We start from the raw sequence: 22,905 nt of genomic DNA, 5'->3' as shown, positions 1-22,905 counted from the left end.
CTCTCAGCTATTTTGATATTTTGTGAATCATTTGTGGTTTTATTCACAAATGTTGTTGTTGATCAAGGAAAGCACTAATAATCGTTGCTCAGAAAGCTCAGCCAGCTAGGTTTGTCACAACATGTAACCCACTCAAGTAGTACTTATTAAGTAATAATAATAGTCACACAATTTCAGTAATAACAAATAATAACCATATGGGAGTGATCTATTGCATAACCCTTAAGAGTAGGCAAAAAACAAAAATAGTTTACCATTGACCTTATGGGCTTATTGCATGCCTAAGAAGTTTGGGGTTGGGTAACACCCACCAGAATGATCTGAACTAATGAGATATACATAACAGTACTAAGATAGACTTTGGAGCAATTTATAAATAATTTTTGGTGGGTAAGAATAAATAATGAATATTTACTAAATCGGAAATGGCTCTTGGTTTCTGCAAATTGTATAAGGGAGATGGTTGCAAAAAGAAGCAATGCAAGCTTAGAAAATGTATTTTGACTAGTAAGTTAAAGAATTATAGCCATCTTAAACATCTTTTGAAGGAATGCACTAATAAAGTTATTAATGAATTAAGAAATTATGAATTTATGTTGAGCAGGATTGGTTAATCTGTTGTAAAATTTCAAAGTGAATTTGAAAGAAAGAATTTTTAATGCTCAACAACATTTTTGGAGCATGTTATTCCATTCATAAGTTCTTAGATATAGGTTTTCACTCAACCCATTACTCCAATAGTATTGTTGTATGGGCTACTGCTAGATTGCCTTTCTTCTTGAAGAATGGGGAGATGAGAAATTGTTCTATCTGCTTGAGATCTAGTACACATGGGGACACATATACCAGTCCTGAACCTACAAAAAGAGGGTGTGTACTAGGGATGTTTTTTATGATATGGAGATGTCAGGATGCCCCTTGACAATATCATGCCTGCAGTGAATGCCATGCTGCAAAAGAAAACATTTGGGAAACACTCAAAAGGAAATTCCATTTGATTGATTTCTAGATCTCTTTGTGGTAGCATTTTCTTTAATCTACCTTATACAAGCCATTGAGAACATCTAGACATAATGTCCTTCTGACCATTACAGATTTTGAACATTTTCTTTTGTCTCTTAACTGTTTGTGTTTATACTTCATAATGACTATACTAAAACATACAAGAGTTGATAAAATATGTGCTGTATCAGGTTTGCTTTTGGCTGGTTTTCTGGCATTGCTGCCTTAAGACTTGGCATGTTTTGCACCTTTTACTTGTAATGGAAAAATACAAAGTCAAACTTTGAATAGAATTCTATACTAAAGAACATAGTAACACAGTACTTATTGTATGCTGTATGATTGCAATATTCAAGTTAATGACACATGTTGAAATGTGACACCACAACAATGCATGCAAAAAAAATGGGAGAATGATAGTTGGGTTAATCATTATGCCTTTCCTAGAGATGATATGTCCCAGGTAATACTATTCTTTTTGGAAGAAAATGCACTTAGATATCTTCTCATACAACTGATATTTCCTCAAAAATTGTAGAACTATCCTTAGGTGCTCCTCATGCTCTTTTTCTCATTTAAAATAGACCAGTGTCTCATTAAGAAAAATGAACACAAATAGATCCAAGTAATTTTGGAAAATGTTATTCATGAGTTCATGAACACTAAGAATGCATTAGTGAGACCAAAGGGAAAAATGATGAACTCATAGTGGCCATATCTCATGCAAAATACTGTTTTGTGTATACTGCTCTCCTTAATTTACATCTGATGATACATTGATTTAAAGTCTATCTTAGAAATGACATGTGCAGTCACCATACATTAGATAATTTAGATCAAACAAGTCATTGATTCTTGGAAAGAGGTATTGGTTTTCTATTGTTGCCTTATTCAACTAATGGTAATCGATGCATAATCTAAGGATTCGCCTTTCTTCTCTATGAAGATCACTGGGCCTCCCCTAGGGAAACACTGTCTAATGAAACCCTCATCAATTATTTATTGCATTTGGATTTATAGTTCACACAACTTGAGCATGGTTATTTTGTATGGGGTCTTCTAAAGAGGTTCAGTGCCTGTAATCAAATCTGTGGGGAATTCAATCTCTCTTTGGAGTCATCTGCGAAAATATTTGTGAATTCTATCTATTCTGATTTTTAATTAATTTATTATCGAAGAGAAATTATCCCATTACAAATATTTACCTTGGGCTAAGGTATGAAAATTGGGAACTAATCATATTTAAAATCAATTATTTGGACTTGAAACATTTATTATTTCTTATTTTTGATAAAAAGTGTCTAACAATTATTTTAATATTATTAATTTGGAGTATTTTCCCAAGGAAGGGTGTGGATTTCTTATGAGGAGGTTCGTAACCTCTTGAATTATGTGGCAATCGATCATTAGCAGTTTCTTTGGCAATTTTTATGATAGCTTGTATGTGGGAGGTTATTTTCAATTTTTTAGTCAAGAATCTTGATACGCTCATAATGGGGGCTTATTTTGGAGGGAAATGGATGCAAATAATATTGTTTAATTTCTTTTTCCAAGAGGGTCTTGTTTGGATATGGCCCTTCATTCATTTGCAGAAATTTTCACATTCCAGGCATCTGTTTTCATCTTATAAAAAATCTCTCAAAATTTGTCTGGACACTTGTGTTCAATAAATATTAAATATTCTTCAATGGACGAAAACCCATTGATGATTGGTTATCAATGAACAAAATCCATTGGTTGCAAGTATCAGAGGATGAAACCCATTTGGTACATGAGGGCATTCTCATCCAGGAAGTGCAATGAAGCATCATAGGATTGCAATTTCAGTTAGATTTTGGTGTGTCTGTTTGTAGATGTTGGATTGCAGTTTGGGTTCAGTTCGTTGTAGGTATTTTGCTGCTGTTTGGTGTATATTTTTCTGGTATATCTGTGCCCAAGACCATTCTTTTTGTTGATTTTAACACTTTCAGATTAATCTAAACTCAAAAAATCAGACTTTAATTATTAACTAAATTGATATGTGAACAAATAAGAACAAGGAAGACAGGGTTACCCTGGGAAAACCTCCTAGGAGGAAAAACCCAGCCTGAAAAGAACCTCAGATCTGATTATGAATTATATTCATATGAAGGTTACAACACTTATCTCATGTACTTGAAGGTGATTGCATTTAGGACTGATAATGTCTTCCACAAGACTGCACTTTCACAAGCATCAAGTAGTCACATCTGCACCTTTAACCCTTCCAACAGCAATCAGGTTCAAACCATAAGTTTGTAATATGTGAAGTCTTCTCTTTGATGGACTGCAACTTCAGTTTGCTCTCCTCCAACCTCAGTTTGCTTTTCACATGAATGAATTTCACACTTTCACTAGTAGATGTAGTTCGCTGATGTAATTAACCCTTCCAACAGCAATCAGGTTCAAACCCTAAGTCTGTAATATGTGAAGTCTGCTCTTTGATGGACTGCAACTTCAGTTTGCTCTCCTCCAACCTCAGTTCGCTTTTCACATGAATGAATTTCACACTTTCACTAGTAGATGTAGTTCGCTGATGTAACAGAAGTATTTCGCTGTAATGGCAGATATAGCATTCCTCCTTTAACTCGCATTTAGCAGAACCATATATTTCGCATAGGATAAGATGAAAGATGAATCTATGTTATTGAGGTGAGAAGTGTCTTTATTTATATGAGGCATTGACCTTGTATGTCGGCTTATCCTTTTAATTTATATTCTTTTCCCTTTAATCCGAAATACATTCTATATAGGGTTGGCCCTATTTTGTTTGGCACGTTAACTTTCATGTGGCGTGGAGTAGCGTGGGGTTTTTATGATGTGCCGAGAGGTATAGGGCCCAACCCTATACATTGGAGAAGGGTCTGGCCCCTTAGGCGGATTCCAATGTTGCCCAAGGCAATTGGAATCCGCCATCCCTAATTACAATCAACACTCCCTCTTAATTAGGGAGAAGGATAATCTTACAACCAGGTTACAAGATTAGGGCCCAGCCCTAAGTAATACATACAATGTTTAAACTGTAATCTGAACTTAGCTGCCAACTTCAAATACTCCTGAGAGAGTATCACAACAAGTATCCCATAGTATCCATCTTGTACTGCCTGTGGAGGATGACTTCAAACTTTAACATGCACACTTGCAAGTCATGAATACATTCATGCACATCATGGAGTCTTTCCATGCCATCGATCACGCATATCCATCATTCATTGTCTTTACCTCAGTCTTCAAAGAAGAATGTAACATCATAATCTTCCATCTTGTACCTGTTGTGACCTAATCACACATCACCCCATCCCGGATAGGGACCCCCCTTTGCTTTTAGGCCCTTTTTGGTCGTTTGGCTTTTGTTTTGTTTGTGTTAGTGGCAATCTCTTCAATCTCTCCGTGTTACAGGTGTTTGGGAGTCAGTTGAGGTTAATCTGCTTCTCTGTCAAGCAAATTTTGTGAGGTCTAGGGCCTGTTTTGTCCTTTTTCTAGGGTTTTTGTCCTAGATTTTAGGGGTTCCTGTTAGGGTTTTGGAAAAACTAAGCATATGACTGGAGTCGGGATCCTTCAGGGGACCTCCCAGCAAAATTTGAGCCCAAACGGAGTAACTTTCTATTTTTAGAAAGTCCCTATTTTTTAAGGATTTTTCCGAGTCCCAGAATGTTGCCATTTTGCCAAAAATCAAACTTACTATTTTTAGTAATTTCTATTTTTAGTAAATTTTTATTTTTAGTAAGTCATCCTGCGCCTTGTCTTGGGCTCTAACTCTGACATTTTGGAAAGTTTCTATTTCGGGGAAGTCTATTTCTGGCAGGATCAGGGTAGCAAGCAACAGAGAGTCGACATGCACAATCACTTCTAAATCTGGAAAGTTGAAAGCAGACAGGCAGGGGTCTAAAATGGCTAAATCTGAAGAATCATCCCTGAAGTGGAAGGTCAAAATATTCTAAGTCTGGAAGTCATTCACAGTGCAATTTTCTGCCTCTCCATGGATAGAGCAAAAATGCGCCCGGGTCAGGCCTGGGGCGCTGAAACCAAGGAGGCATTCACAAGTGCAATTTTCCACCTCTCCATGGACAGAGCAAAAATGCGCCCAGGTTAGTCCTGGGGCGCTAAAATCAAGAAGTCATTCACAGGCACAATTTTTCGCCTCTCCATGGACAGAATGAAAATGTGCCCAGGTCTGGTCTGGGGCGCTGAAATCATGAAGGCATTCACAAGTGGAAAATTCATGAATCCTTGGCATGGTAAAATTTCACCCAAGCAGAGAATTTGAAATTTTGCGTAAGGCATGGAATCCAAGGAGTCGGGAAAGAGTAAAAAGCAGAAATTCCCCTCGGGCGAATTTTCAATTATGCTATTTTTAGGCATCAAATCCCGGCCAAATATGGAAATTTTTATGGATTCTGAATCGGGACGAAATTCCCCATCCAATGAATTTTGACTCCTAAAATTTAGGAAGATCCCTAAAAAATAGGGATATGGAGAAAAGTCGGGAAAGTTCCTTCGACAGCACGAGATGACAAGTCAGAGTAGAATTGAGCAAATCCCGAGAAAGATCCTGCAATCTCCCTCCAAAATTGGAAAGCATGGAATCAACGAGTTGGCGGGAGGAATCTTCCAAAACATGACGCGTGATTGGGAGCATTTAAGGAAGGTTCTAAATTCAAACTCACATGCATGGGAAACTGCCTTGCATGTCATAATAATTAAGGAAAGTATGATGCACCATAAATGCAGTTACTAATTTGATGCCTCTTGGGAATTTTATATAAGTTGGAAAAAACATTTCATTTTTCACGTGTAAGATTCGGGAAAGGAAGAGCGAAGAAGTGAAAAGTTTTTTTATACTTAGTCTCTATTTCATCATTTTGAGATATTCCTAGGATGGCGGAACCTAGCAGGACAGCTACTATCTCCAGGCAAGCAATGATCAAAGCAGAGACGAAGGGTTTTCTCCCCCATTCTCGGTTGAATTCAAGATGGGAAGAGATCAATGATACCAACTTCGGCACGTTCAATTGGGCTGCATTCAAGATAAGAATGTTCGGAACTGCAGGACACAATCCATCTCCGACAGCTGTCAAGATTGTGAGAAGCGGAATAGTTGCAGCCGCTGGCTTTCCTTTCGGCATTCAATCTAGTCTTGGAATGTGCAGCACACTACAATCTGAAGCAGAAGACGATCTCAACGCTAGATGGCAAGTTACTGGCAACATTGACTCCAAAGGCGATTGGTGAAGCCTTCGGAATCCCTTCACATTACTCCATGACATACAGGACCAGTAGCGGAGCCCAAGCAGTCTATGAAGCAGGCCCCACTAGGTGTGCTGATTTGATCAACAAGCAATGGCTGCTGAAACCTAGAGTGCACGTTTCCAAGATGCCCAAAACTCTCACAATCTTCGAGTTCAAGCAGGAATATGTGGACATGATAAAAATGTTGAGCAGAGTAATGGGATGCTCGCACACGGTGAACTTCGAGCCTTGGATGTTCTTCTACATTGGCGAGATCATGAATTCTAATACATTGATTGACTGGGCTAGATTGATTAGCCACTACTTGCATGAACAATTGAAGAACCTGCAGGAGAAAAAGTCTCAGTCCTTTTTCATGAGTTCCTACCTATTCTATATGCTGGCATGAAGGGGCGGATTCGATGGGCTGCCAGCAAGAGGAATCATGGGCTGTGGGCCAGCTCAGCTAAAGGTGCATGAATGTTATCCTCAAATACATCTCCACAATGTGAATTCCTACAAGTTGGCGAATGACACCTTCACCATGTACCTGACACGACTTATGCAAAATAAGTTGCACATGAGGTTGTTCCCGCAAGCAAGTGCTTTGGTCCAGAAGTATGGTGCCGCATTCCTGCAGTTCCCCAAGTTCACCTACATCAGGACACAGGGTTTCTCCTTCCAATCTTACAAATTGCCTCGATATCCGTTAGATAAGCTTATACTGCTCGAGCTCATGAGGCAATTGACTGCCTACTATTAGCTGCAAAAGAAGAAGAAGAAGCAGTCTATTGAATTTCCAGTTGTCTTGGGAGATTTCATGGAGATATGCCCAGGATTGGAGGCCGTTGAAAGTGCAGCAAGCGAGTTGGCATTCTACCGATTACCATTTACACTTCCAGGGCCCAATATGATCCTTACAGCCAGATCAGGAAGGTTGTTGGTGTCAAATTCATACACAGATTTCACTTCGAGGATTATTGGGCCGATGCCGAGGATGACTTTGAGGTCCGGAGAAGAATGCACTTCAGACTGCCCCTCGACACCATCAGAATAAGTGAGATCCATCAGGTGCCAGATCAGGTGAAGGAAGACTCAGATTTGATGCAACCCAAATTTGAGAGGATAAAAGATCAACCTATCTTGTTGCCAGATTGGTTGGAGCCTGAGGTAGATGATTTGAACATTTTGGCTAGGCTAGTGCTAAACTTCACTAAGCACTGGATTGATAGGCAGACAAGAAAGTTGGTTGAAAACCATGTCCCTCTGACATACTAGCTGATGGGAAATTTGGATTCTCACAGCGAGGCAACTGAAGACTCTTCACAAGGTCAGGCAGGAAGAGAGGCCCGGATAGACAAAGGAAAAAGTGCCCCAAAGAGGCCAAGGATAACAAAGACGAAGGATGCCCAATAGGAAATCCCGTGCGAGGTTCAGCAGGAGGAGCCTCCACAAAAGAGAACGAGGACGGGAAGGGAACATTCACCAGTCAGCTCCGCAAGCGTACAAGAAGTAGAAATGTTCCCACATCCTGCAGGCCCACTTCCAGGAAACGTTCCAACACTTGATATACTCAGCATCAATGCTTCATAGGGCCGTCATCAGCCAAGAAGTCAGAGGCAAGAGGTTTCCCCACGCTTGGAAGAAGTTCGCCAGGATAATTTCATAGAGACTATCCCTGGCGAAATGGAAGAGGAATCTCAAGAGCGGGAGCATGCAGGGGAGGACAACCATTCCATCCCCGCACTAGATTGGTTGGTCGGCAGATTGGGAAATGAAGCAAGAGGGGAGCCCAATCCTGCTCAGGAATTAGAAGAATTATTGAAGAGGATGGATCAGCCACCGGAAAGGAAGGCCCCCCGGAAGTTTTCCAAGGTAGTCAGGGAAGAATCCGGAGCCTAGACCTTGCACATTGCTGAACCTGCTGTGGATAGGGATAGGAGTGAGATCAGGCAGGAAGATTACGTCATCAGATAGGTGGATCTTGGCCATGCTTCCACCGGTCAAGTAATGGGAGATTTCGACGATTCTTCCTTTGCCATGAAGGAGAAATTGCTGAAAACAAAAGCAAAGTGTAAACGGTTGAAGGAGGAAAACGAACTTCTATGCGAGTATGTGAGGAGTTTCAAGAAACCCCTCAGGGAAGCAGGTCCTTCATCCACTCCCCCTCCCTTCCTTCCTAAGGAAGTAATTGATGATGCGGAACTTACAAAGGCAATGGCACAGAATTCCCGAGAATGGATAGAGGATGTTTATGCTGAGGCAGGGAAATTTGTAGAAGATCTAGCTCAGCTCCATTCAAGGTTCGTGGCCCTCCTAAGTAGATTGGAAACAGTGGAAGGACTATGGGAAGACGTTGATGTCTACCAAGACTTAATCATTTCCTGACTCAGGGCTCTGATGAGGACTCCAAGGCAAACACTAGTAGACGGGAAAGTAATCCAAGAGAATGAAGCCTACGGCTTTCCCTGATGGTTCTACGCCATCTGTTCAGGGAAGAACACCCTTGATAAATTTAGCATTGATTCCGTCACCTTGAAGGAATCCATCAGAGGGATACAGGAAGAAATCCTCAGTGCCATGGAAGCTTTATTTTTGAGGAAACTCAGCGACAGGGGAATAACAGTGAATTCTTTGAAATCCCAGTTGCATGATTTCTTCTTTGTCGGTTTGTTTCCCAAAGAACATTTTGCAAATGTTTCTTCATTCTCCGGTATGATGAAGAAAACACAGGAAGCTATGGCGGATTGGGAAAGTTTCTTTTCCAGAAGTGAAGAGGAGATTGCCTTGATGGAATTCAACATCGAGAATGTGCCAAGTGTCTCCATCGGAGAATTGGAAGCCGTCATCGGTAGGTTCATTACTTACACCATTAATGAGCAAGATAATGGTCGTCCGTTTTTGGACGAAAGTCTTTTGACTGAACCATGATGGCGTATTTATGGCTGAAGAGAACATTGATTAGGCGTGGGACCGGTCAACGCATGCCACCACAGGATAAGGGAATCTTCTTGCATGTCGTCCCCTCATAATGGTTTTATGACAGATTCTTTTTGCATGTCGCCGTCGCTTGAAGAGTGATGGGTATTTATGACGACGTCAGTTATATTCCGGGCATGATCATCATCATGGGCGCTATTTTAGGCCCTTTTAAATTTATTGTAAGTGGGCATAATGGGTTATTTAATGCAGATTCCCACCTTGTTGCATCATGTGTGGAGAATCTTTTGGGCAAACCCTAATTAGGGTTGTGCATGTAATCTGGGCTTGAGGCCTATATAAGGGGGTGACCCCCTCATTTGTAAGCAGGAGAGACTATAGTCAGAGATTGTTGCTAAGAGTTTTTGAAGCAAACACTTAATACATTGTTCAATTGTTGGTGTGTTCTTGTGTTGTTTCGGAACTCGCATGGTCTCGTTCTCTTCATAGATTAGATTTGTTTTCATGCAGTTAGATGAACTGGATTTGATAGGATCGCTTGTTGCCAAATTCCTGCTCATACTTTTGGTGTGCAGCTGATTGTTGCATGCCGTGCAAAGTTAGTTTGAGCCTCATTATAAGTGTATGTTCAACTTCGATTTCTAGAAGAGATTGTTCTATTTGATGGTTTCTTTTAACGATTTGAAAATCTTTAGCACTCCCCCTGAAGATTGCATCGCCTTCGTGTAAGTTGTGCTTTGCTGGCGAAGCGAAGCACGGTTGGATTTTGCACAAGTTTATCCCGTCTCCTTGTTCCTAGGATTAGATTACCTTTAGTTTAGTTTCCCTCTACCCTATTCCTATTTACTTTCTGCATATTTCATAATCCGAAAATCTAAAACTTAGAGCTTCATTGCAAATCATCCGCGTCCATAAATTCTCGAGCTTGCATAGATTTCTTCAACATACGTAAGGCCCCTTGGATTACCAGCAATCACATCGGCCAACTGAGTCACATCCACAGCATAAAAGGAACCTTGGAGTCGATTGTTTGTTTCTCCTACTATATCAACATGCAATTGTACTTTGATCAAGAGAGAGTGAAGTGACCATTGGGCAACTTTATTCTGTGTTGGACGTCGTCATAAAAAACACGTCAACAGTACCCAAGCATGGAGTGGAGATACATAATCATTGCTCTCCATAAGCATAAAATGAAAACATAGTCCTCCATCTTGCACACAAGCATAGAATGGAATCTAATAAACATAATCCTCCATCTTGCACACAAGCAAGAAATGGAATAGACATAATCAGAATATTGTAGTCTTCCATCTTGCACACAAGCATAGAATGGAACTACATAACATAGTCTTCCAGCTCGCACACAAGCAGAGACTGGATCCACCTTACATTGCCCGTAGAGGGTGGAGAGGATCTTTTCTACCGTCTTACATTGCTCGCAAAGGATGGTTAACAATTACACTTCTCCCTGAGAAGATTACAATACCATCTTACATTGCCTGCAGAGGATGGTTAACAATTATATTTCTCCCTGAGAAGCTTACAATACCATCTTACATTGCTTGCAGAGGATGGTTAACAATTACACTTCTCCCTGAGAAGATTATACTACCACCTTACATTGCCCGCAGAGGGTGGTTGATACAACACAATGTATCATAGAGGTTGAGACTCCCTCTCAACCAAGGCGGTGTTCTCCACAACTCCAAGTCTATCTCAAGCTTCAAGAGACTTGGTGAGAACATCTGCAACACAGGATTGTCTTGCCATAAAACACTAAATTGTCAGGTATCACTATACAACCCTGATAATAAATCAAAATAGCATAACAAGAATTTTGAGAAATCGCACTGCTTCTCTTGATGCAACACTTGCAACAATATATTTAGCTACAGTAATTCTTAATGCAACTGAGGACTGTCCTTGTAGGTCCAAGAGATCGCAGCGGGTGAATGTTTGAAGTGTTTTCCTTGTTTGTAACACTTCTTGACCAATCTGAACCTAAGCAGCTTCAGCCCATAATCAACTGTGCCTCGCAAGTATCTTAGGATGTGCTTGGCTGTAACACGATGAACATGTTTGGGCAAGCTCATGAACTGGCTGAGAGCATTCACTGCAAAGCATATGTCTGGTCTAAAGTTAACTAGATACATCAGTGATCCAATCAACTGCATGTACTCTGATGGATCTGCAAAATCAGAATTAGTTGCAAAAACACTTAACTTCTTTAAGTTAGATTCCATAGGAGTAGACATAGGTTTACAAACCATCATTCTAAATCTTTTCAAAATATCAATAGTATACTTTCCTTAACTTAGAAAAATTTCGTTAGACCTTTGCCATACTTCTAGACCTAGGAAATAATGTATTAAACCTAAGTCCTTCATTTCAATTTTGAAGCTAGTTCTTTCTTACATCTAATGATAAGTTCATCTTTACCGATAAGAAATAGATCATCCACATATCGGACTATAATTAGCATTTCATTATTGGATGACTCAAAGTAGATGTTAGAGTCAGCATCATTTTACAAAATCCTAAACTTAAAAAGTATTTATCAATTCTTTCATACCAAGCACGGGAGGCCTGTTTGAGGCCATATAGGGCTTTCTTCAATCTGCACGCCTAAATCTCATAACCCTTTAAGATATACCAAAATAGCTGGAACTCCCTCTCAGCAGCAACTGTGTCCAATCACAGCTTCCAAAGCACTTGAACTTCCTTCGAGTGTATGCCCATCCCAATAATTTCCCTTGAAGAATTAGTATGCCCTGTTGCAGAAGCATTCCAAGCCATTGAAAGATCCAATCAATTTCCTGTACTCCAGGATAGGAGATCATACACTTAAGCATCAAGTCAGTTCAACTATAATGAAATTAAAAATGCTTGACCCAAGAAAAGAATTATATGCTAATACTCATAATAAAAAGTAATCGACCAACATAAGTTAGAGAATACCAAACTCAAACGGAGGCGTTCCCCCTTAACTTCTGCACAATCAATCTTTTATGTTAATCTCAAGGATCCTGTCCATCTATCTTTCAATAAGGTGGACTCATAGCACAATTGTTGAGATAAGATGAGGATAAATTCCATCAAGAGATTACACAACAAGATTGCCAATCAAATGTCATAACGAAAATCCTAAGAGATCAATTGCGAAGTCTTTCTGTCATAACCCCATATTTTTGTAAATTATAAAAAATAAAACATTTATATTTTTTTGAAAATGATTCCTTATTTTATATTAATATAATAATAATGTTAATTACTTCTCGATTTAACTTCACCATAAAATGTTGATTAATTAATAAATAATTATTAATACATAATTATCACTAAATAAATATAAACTTAATGTATTATAAAACATTAAAAAAAAAATACAACTAAATAAATATAAACTTAATATATTATAAAACGTTTAAAAATACATTATAAAAACAAATCAAACTTATGCAAAGTATAATTTCGATGCTTAAATTACATAAACCATAGACGATAAACTTGCTGTGCGTAAGGAGAAGGCGTCGGGCGAAACGGCGCATTGTTTTAAAACGCCGGACGACGTAGCGGGTAGAACCAGGAGCCACGACCCCTGGTCACCCCTCCTGCAAAAAGCCACGACCCATGGTCGGGTCCCCGCACATAGGTATAAAGGCCGGACGCTAGCGGGGGCAAGGGAGGTAGAAAGAGGAACGCAAGGAAAGAACACAACAGTGAGAAATCTCGGCGAAATAAGAGCGAGCGCAGGAGAATATAGAACGAAAGGAAGACACAAACGCAGGAAGGAAAAACACAGGTAGGAATAAACTCAAGCGGAGACGGAACCGAGGGTTAACTCGGCGAAAAGGGATTGTGCGCAGGAGTCCAGGTAAGACCACTAAGTTTTATTTCATAGTAAAAGTGAATTTAAAGAAACAGTAAATCAGACAGAAATTATATAGAATGTTAAATGTTGAATAATAGTATAAAGTTTTTATTATATACATCATATATTAAAAAAGGTAGACAAATGATTAAGATTAATAAAAAATAATAATAAATATATATATATATATATATATATATATATATATATATATATATATATATATATATATATATATATATGATTGCATAATATGAGTAAATCATCATGAATGAATAAGTTATTAAATAGTTTAATAAATGAACTAATTAATAAAAACCACAACTCCTGACTAAGGAAACAACATCATTATGTAATTAAGGGTTAATAGATATAATATGCATTACTTTTAAATTATGAATAATATGAATAAAGCAATTACATATTTAAACCTAGTGGGGTAGGTGAGGAATTAGGCAACAGGGATAGCAGGAACTAGGCCTCTGTCAGGTAGCCCACCCACTGCAGTTGACAAAGGGCTTCTGGCAGGAGGGCCAAGGGGGTATGTACTGTCCTTGGGCCTGATAAGCGCTATGGGCATCCTAAGGTAGCTTATCCCTTTTATTCCACTAGGAATTAAATATGGAATTGACTTATTGATAACTAATAAACTCAAATGAATTTAGACAAATTATACCTTAGATGAGTTAATCAATCATTAAAAATCATTGTTTACGTGTTTTCTTAGATTTGCGGAGTTGGGACATTACACTTTCAAAGAGGAATCACAAATAGAATCAAAGATTTGTAGAGAATAGTTTCAGCCAATGAATAACAACATTATGCAATGTTAGTAAGACAAGATATAAATTCAATCTCTTGGAACAGACGACGGAGTAAGCACATTAAAGAAAACCTCACAAATCATCCAACTGGGCCCCATCAACCTCTTATAGGAGAAGTGATGAATCTACAATTATCAGAACTCAAGATTCCATTAAGGTCTGTAGTTGATCATTATCTTTGGTATTACAAAACCAAACAAGAAAGATTTGCCCTAAAACATAACTTCTTCATAAAACATTTATAGTAGATCTCATTCTTCAATGGTCAGATTTGAAGGTTGAGAACATCTCAAAGAATACTAGAACAACTTGTTGGTGTAACAATAAATGAAAGTAATAATTCACTCAAATCAGAAGAAAGAACATAGAAAAGACCAAAGACCGAATGCAGCCATAGCATCCATTAGTTCATATATTTGTAGTTCAGAAGTAAATCAAAACGAGTGAGTATTGATAAGATTGATTAACAACAACATCATTCTGCAAAATGATATTAATAAAATACTCATTAGTTATACTCTTTGTTAACCACCAAGCACAATTTTATACTTGATCAAAACTAAACAGATCTCAAGGTAGTTTATGATAGTAGAAGAATCCCATACGTCAAAAGGCACATGAAGAAGATCTATATTATACTAACTATAAGGCTGTGTAATAGACAGGATAAATAAGTTTCTTCGTCTAGCATTAACCCTACGAACATGATTGCAGATCATCTTTCAACTAAACTTTTCTATCAGGAACACCTATTAATAAAATTATATATAGGCCAAAATATTAAGTCAAAGTGATCTCGATCTGTTCATTAAGAGTTCATCTCCATAATTAATAGAACGTAAAATTCCTACACCTCAGTCGGTATACTTATATCAATGATGCCAAGGCAAACAATCATTGGCTCCTCATGACTGTACACATCTCCATAAGTTGTTCATCTCAAGTAGAATTCAAGTCAATAAAAATGTTATGAATGAAGATCATAACTCAACCAAGCATAGCTACTCACTTAGAATGCATATAAGTATTCATCACAAGAATACTTAGAACTTTTAGATCAAAAGTCAATAATAGAACCAGTCCATGTTATTTAACATAATAACAATATCTAAATTACATATGCAGAGAACATAACAAGTATTTAGATCATAGTTATATAGATGACAACTGTGGATGATGAGTCCAAGACATTCATGATTCCAATCAAAGTATTAACGAAGAATCGATCTATAATATTTTGCAATACTCAAACAGAAATTTAGAATACCTTCTAAGTTCTAAATGATATCTAAATAATGTTCTATATTAGATAAGTCTACCAACTAAAGCAATTAGAATCATAAAATCAATACGACCTAGAACTAGGTCAGCCAAACAATAATACTTCAATCCTTTGGATAAGCTGAGTATAATATATCTTGCAATCAAGAATGCAATGACTCAAAAATACTTAGCTTGAATGACGCGGAAGAGTTAGATCTTCAAGCATGCCGAATCAAGATGTGACCATGCTAAACCTTTAATCACAAAACCTTTTCAATCTTTCGTCAATCCTGGAACTTGTCATCAATTATACGACAACAAGAAGGTGCAAGATCTAGGCTACAGGATGCTAGATCTGATTACAACTTGGCTCTGATACCATGTTGATTTTAACACTTTCAGATTAATCTAAACTCAGAAAATCAGACTTTAATTATTAACTAAATTGATATGTGAACAAATAAGAACAAGGAAGGGAACAAAATAAGAACAAGACACGGTTACCCTGGGAAAACCTCCTAGGAGGAAAAACCCAGCCTGAAAAGATCCTCAGATCTGATTATGAATTATATTCATATGAAGGTTACAACACTTATCTCATGTACTTGAAGGTGATTGCATTTAGGACTGATAATGTCTTCCACAAGACTGCACTTTCACAAGCATCAAGTAGTCACATTTGCACCTTTAACCCTTCCAACAGCAATCAGGTTCAAACCCTAAGTCTGTAATATGTGAAGTCTGCTCTTTGATGGACTGCAACTTCAGTTTGCTCTCCTCCAACCTCAGTTTGCTTTTCACATGAATGAATTTCACACTTTCACTAGTAGATGTAGTTCGCTGATGTAATTAACCCTTCAACAGCAATCAGGTTCAAACCCTAAGTCTGTAATATGTGAAGTCTGCTCTTTGATGGACTGCAACTTCAGTTTGCTCTCCTCCAACCTCAGTTCGCTTTTCACATGAATGAATTTCACACTTTCACTAGTAGATGTAGTTCGTTGATGTAACAGAAGTATTTCGCTGTAATGGCAGATATAGCATTCCTCCTTTAACTCGCATTTAGTAGAACCATATATTTCGCATAGGATAAGATGAAAGATGAATCTATGTTATTGAGGTGAGAAGTGTCTTTATTTATATGATGCATTGACCTTGTATGTCGGCTTATCCTTTTAATTTATATTCTTTTCCCTTTAATCCAAAATACATTCTATATAGGGTTGGCCCTATTTTGTTTGGCACGTTAACTTTCATGTGGTGTGGAGTAGCGTGGGGTTTTTATGATGTGCCGAGAGGTATAGGGCCCAACCCTATACGTTGGAGAAGGGTCTGGCCCCTTAGGCGGATTCCAATGTTGCCCAAGGCAATTGGAATCCGCCATCCCTAATTACAATCAACACTTTTGGAGTTGTATCTACTATCTTTCACAGTACAAGTTGGTGCAGTTTGGCAATGTTACAAGTAGCATTCTAGTGAGATTATCAGTTTTTCTTTAGATGTTTTGTTCTTGTTGTTTCCAGTTTTTTATGGGCCATTGCTGAAGATGTTATGACTGTAATAAGTTAATAACAGTCCATTATGATGTAAAAAATATATTTACATCATATATATACGTTGCAGGAGTTTTTGGTTAATTTGGTGCATTTGGAGTGTTGGCAATGTTATGTGTGTGTTGCAATTTTTGTGTAAAAGTTTGTTCTTTATGATTCCCAGATTTGGTTTCGCTATATGTGCTAGATATTTTCCTGTAGCGACAGCATATTTAATGTAATAAAATCAGATTTCATTAATTAAGAGTTGTTGGAGTTTTTATGCTCAGCCTGTTAAATTCGGGAGCATTGTTTTATGAAGAATTTGCTCAATCTCGCGGTATTTCAGTATTTCTTTATCTACTGAAGAGGGTTTGAAAAATAAGTGGTCTGCTTCATATTTTTTGTTCATTGTTGTGTTAGAAGAAATTTTCCAATTATATAATCAGGGATATTACAAATTCTTAAAATATGGGGGTGATGATCAGGGATCACTAAATCCGTTTCTTCTTAGATAGTGATGCAAATGATTGACGACCACATATCAGGCATGGCCTTGATCGCACAGTCCAAACAGTCCAAATGGACCTTATGGAGATCTGCTAATCCTTTGAATTTTCACAGTTTCTTCATTACCATCTAAGCATATTACTGTCTTTCTGAAATAGTCCATGGTAGCTCAATGGGCTTCCAAGCAATCCATTTCTTCCAGTTCTTATGTCTCTAACTTCATGCAAACATGTTCACCTTAGTGGAGGAACTCTCTAAGATCAAGGGGAATTTCTAAACAAGCAATAAATTGTTTAACTCTTGAAGCCATCTGAGCACTACCAAAGTTATCATGTTGTAAGCTTTCCAAGTGAAACTGTTGTAAATAAGGAGGAGTTATAAAACAACTATAGCACTTGTGTAAATCATAACTGATATTGAAATTGAACCAATCATATCTGTGGTCTCTACCACGGTTGCTTGGTGCTCAACCTGGTGGCTTTCTATTGCTACACAAATTAAAATTATGTGGTTTGGTCCAATACTTACTACAGAGCTAAACTTATTTGTTGCTGGACCTGGGTATTGAGCTAACTGATTAGGGCAATTTATTGTGTAGTGTGGCTCTTGCACTCAAAACATGTAATGTTAGTTCGACCTTGTTGACTAGTCCTCTTTGGTTTATCACTTAGTCTACCTTGATTGTGCTGCTCTTCCCTTTCTGTTGTTGAGTCCATTGTTGCAAAATTAGATGGTGTGGACGTTGGCTTTAGCCACTATAACATACAAAAACCTATGCAAATTTGAAATAACAACTTTTACATCCTTTCAGTAGAAAAGGGAGGGAAAAACTACTGTTTTTTTTGAACATCAAATAACTGAAAGGAAACTTGTCTTAACTGAAATCTTGAATTAAACATAGATCTATGCTATGAGCGAAAATAGTAGATATGAATGTACTTTAACATTTCAATTTAAATGAAAAGAGAGTTTTAGAAAATACATTTCTCCAGATGCCAATATTCTGAAAACTTTCATAACTTTATTAACAACCAATGAGGAGGGAAAGTATCATCAAGGCGCTTTTCTGCCCAACCACAGACTTACTAGTCCCCCGTGCCATATCCATCTGGATTGGCCCGATCCTTCGCAGGGAGGTAACGAGAAGTCTAACTCATGCCATCCTAACCGGTGGATAATTCGACACAAATCCCTAGTTGGTCATACACCTTAGGCTACCCCTAACTAGCATGACCTCTGACTGAGTTGTGTATCTAGATTAACAAACTGGTTGGTGCTAATTAATGAAGTTATTGTTCATAACCTTACTTGGATGAATTTAAATTCCCGAAGGTGTTCAAGTAATCATGTCTGTCTCTATGCTAACTGCATTCTGACTCTATGAGGCTCATTGGCTGTCATATATGTTTGGATTCAAGTTTCCCATGCGGTTCAACAAACTCGAGATGACTTATCCTCTTATAAGTAACCTTTCTTTGACAAAACGCTAGATTAATTTAATACAGAGTTCATACTTGTGCCCTTGAGCTAGCAACCTGCTCTCTCACGAGTACAAGGATGAATCCAAGCTTAATGAAAATGTAAAATTCGCTGTCCTTTTAATGAACCAATGTTCTGTACAAATTTACCAGTCTTAAGTACAACAGTTGAAGAGTTCATATTTCACACAGTCTCAATATTGTTTACACAAGAGAAGTAGCCCATACTTGGCCTTTATTAATTGGTATCTGCCATTAAATTGCAGATGATTAACATATGATGCCCTTTTTCACACATGAATATTACATGAAATATCAAACAATCAATAGTTCTCAATAGTCTGGCATGGTTGATTGTATCGGCCGGTACTCTACCTCAGCTTGAGGTTAAAGGCCTTAATTTATTTAGATGTAAATTGTTCCCTTCTAGTTTCATTGTAGCATGGTTTAAACCGATATGCTTACCTTAGTGTGGAAAAGATGAGATAGACAACAGGCTGCTATCTCCCTCATCAGCATTAGCTTCTATGTTTTTGTAAGTATTATCAGCATTCGTGCTGCTATTGTACGGTCTAGTGAAACTATACATCTTTGTATGAATGCCCAACTGCATTAGGAAGCAGTGAAGCTATGTATTTCTATACATATGACTATCAGTATTAAGAGGCGCTATAAGTTCCCTTACCTATCAAATCTTTTCGCACTAAGGTATTGTTTACTAAAGTCTAGGTGCTCCTATAGTATTTGTTATGCCCAACTGCATTAAAGAGCACTGAAATACTACTCTTGCCTATCATTTCTTACCAAGCTGAAGATAACTTAACCATCTTGACTGGCGCTTTGGTATGAGCACCTCCTTGGCCCAAAGGTTTTCAAATAGCTGCAATCACACTTAAGCGTGAAATCGAAGTTCCACCCTTCTCGGCTGCAACTTAAGGTTCTAGGACATAGGTCTAGAAACAAGTAAGATTTAATTTATGGTTGACCATATCTGTATTCACATAGAGACTCTTGGCCATACAATAGTTTACCTGATTTTTGTTATCTGCACTAATTCTAATAAATCATTGCGTAAATTATCAAAGTATACAACTAAATACCTAGGTTAGGAGAGGTAAATGACCTAAGAGCCACTAGCTGCTCATATGAGCTTTAATTTGGAACGACCATCTTGCATGACATGTCTCTGCTGTCAATGCAATGTTTGAGCGTATTTTCTTCTATAATTAAATTGCTAACCGCATTACGGGATTCTCATGTTTGCTCTTATCCATTTTCCCTTTTTAAACTAGGGTTTAATTTTCAACATGTGCTAGATAAGGTAATTCTCAAAATGAACGATCAGCTTCACTGTTGTGATATTTTTGAGATTGGATAATTCTGAGACAACTCAAATTAAGAAGTAATTTCTTCATATTACAAGTCTTTTGGATATGCACACCCTCTAATCTGAGTGGTAATGTTGTGTATATCTTTACCAATTATGCTCTACAAGTTTTCGGATTATAACCCATACTATATATATATATATATATGTTCACATGTACGTCTATAGTCCTTGTTATTTCAGCTTAGAAGGCATTTATGTCTTACACATTTTCAAAATAAAAACTCAACCAGCCTTGCTGTACCTTATCATAATGCACCTTAATTATTGACAAAAGAGTTGTTCATAGCTGTTATTTATAACACAGTGTCTAGCTCAAGGGTTTTATTTTATTTCCTCATAATCATACAATATCGGGCCCTGAGTTTTTACAGCAGTCAAGAAGGAAACCACAGCCGTACCTCATCATGCTTAGTGTGATGTATTCCAAAGTTCCCAGACTCGGACTTGGCTCTGACTCGGCAAGGCTGACTCGGCTCACAACTTGGCTCGGACTCGGCAATGACTCAGCAACGACTCGGCAAAATAAGAAAACCCTTGAAATTTAGAGATTTTTAACGATTTATAACTTGTTTCATACACCCATTATTGAATTAAGCTTAAAGACACTATAACATCATCAAATAGAAGCTAATTTGATCACATACATAAACATACATCCATCACATGCGTAGAAATGTAAATTGTAGCTGAAGGAATTAGAAAACATAGATATATAGAGTTATAAATGTTGTCCAATTTATATAAAATCCATGACTTCAAATGTTCGCAAACATATATGTAAATGTAAAGTGTAAACAAAAACAAGTCTATGGCTTAGGCTCAGGCTCTGGCTCAGCCTCGTCTTTCTGTCTTCTAGAAAGGTGTCTAAGGTAGGTCCTGGATGACTGAGTAGCCATAGTCTCTGTTTGTGATGTGCTAGTCTGAGTAGCCATAGGTGCTATGCCTGATCGTGCTCTATCCTCCTCCTCTGCCATAGCCACAGCCTCAGCCTCTTTGTCTGCCTGGTCAACCCACTCAAGGTCCTCATCAGTGAAGACTGGATCGGTGGACTCAGTGAGCCAATCGGACTCGGGGTCAACTTCCTCTAGAGTGATCGGAGAGGAGTCAGCGTCCAAAATCTGTTTGGTCCTGAGACGGAGGTCCAAACCATGGCTTCCTATTTTTCTCTCTTCCTCTCTTTTTTCCTCTCTTCCACTCATAAAAGTGAATGCCAATCCCTTTTAGGGTTATAAGAAAGGGAAATGGCAAAAAAAATCATTAAAAAATGTTATGTTTTTTTTGTTTTTTTGATTGCACTTTTTTAAGTGACGCCGGCCGGGTCACGACCCTCGGACTCAGCGAGTTAGGGAGTGACTCGTTGACTCGGTGAGTCATGCCCCCTGACCCGTCCGAGCCCGGGTCAAGGTCACCGTGACCCGATGGGGGTCACACGGCCCGCTGACTCGCGTGACTCGCTGCGAGTCATGGAACTTTGATGTATTCTTCTTCCACAGAAGAAAAATAATCACAGCTAAACATGATAAGGTACGATGTGGTTGTATTCTCTTATCATCATCATAAGTTACAGCCTTAACATAAAATTTTACAGAAAAATCATTCAACATCAGAAAAACTCTCACACAATCGAATCTAGAAGCATACACTCAAGACAAATCATTTCTCAGCCAGTCTTAATATTGTATGTTGAAATAAGAATTCTTCTAATAACCATTGTTAGCTACAACATATCCTCTTATTCCACAATAAACCTGAATTTCTTTGTTTAAGAGGGGTTTAACAACAAAAATTCAGCAGAGAACCAGTATGTATATTTTTTTTCATGTACAAAACACTCAACACACAGCCATGCTGTGGAGGAAAGAAAAATGATATGTATCTAAACTTTCTTCCTTAACATATCTTTCTAAATCTTCAAATTCAGAAGGAAAAAGTAAACTCAACCATTCTAAGAGTGCAGAGCCATGTTGTGTATGCACAACCATGGCTGTGTTATCATTTTGTGCATTTATAAATTTTATTTTTGTCTACAAGAAAGAAAAACACGGCTATTCGAATATTCTTGTGCATTTTCTTTACACTTATCCTTTCTTATTTCAGATTCAGAAGAAAAGAAAGAATGCATGAACAAAGCTCCACTAGGCTTGTATAAATTACATGACCTGGTTAATTTGAGAGAGAAATGACTGGATATTGTTTCCCAGCACCGTTCTTTAGCTCTGTAATCCCTCTTAGCTTTTACCAAATGAAATAACGCCCAAGATAGTTGTAGCGCTTACCGAGGGAAAACACTAGTAAGAAAATACCGACCTCCAAAACATTTCTCAAACCCTTTTCCGGAGTAAAATGATGCCTCTCGCTCTGCCCAATAGCATGCCATATATCGCACAATATGGAATAATCCCTTTCCTTTTTGCCGTAATTTCTCTTGAAATCATGAGAATTTCATGCCCAACAGTCATGCCCATCTCGTGCTTGTTTCTTCTTGGAGAAGATTGAATATTCACGCAAAAAGCCTTGGCTCTCCTCTTTGCTTCTAGAAGAATCGATTGCCTTTGATTATCATTCCTTCACTTTCAATATAAATTAAATATATATATGTTGAGGGTTCATCGCACATTTTTCCTTTTAACATGCCCGATGATATTTTTTTGCATTAAAACATTTATGTATTTCATTACACACCCCATTCGATATGTGGCTTTATATCTAAACCAATATAAAACATAATCGCTCAAATAGTTTATATTGATGCCCTCTGTTAATGCATGATAGCTTTGGTAAGATAAATGATTGAATGAGAGATAAATGAAGTCTCTCATCCAATCATTTATCATATCGATAATTA

At 37.9% G+C, this 22,905-nt stretch overlaps 1 protein-coding gene across 3 annotated transcripts in view; it reads left to right on the top strand.

The window, feature by feature from the left end:
* Window positions 1–22,905, top strand: part of LOC131050866 (thioredoxin reductase NTRC) — a 131,084-nt gene that overhangs the window by 52,415 nt on the left and 55,764 nt on the right. The window lies entirely within an intron of this gene.

Source organism: Cryptomeria japonica, chromosome 2, assembly GCF_030272615.1.
Source record: "Cryptomeria japonica chromosome 2, Sugi_1.0, whole genome shotgun sequence".
Taxonomy (NCBI): Eukaryota; Viridiplantae; Streptophyta; class Pinopsida; order Cupressales; family Cupressaceae; genus Cryptomeria; species Cryptomeria japonica.
The sequence above is the reverse complement of the archived record's forward strand: the minus strand, read 5'-3'. Positions and strand labels throughout refer to the sequence as shown.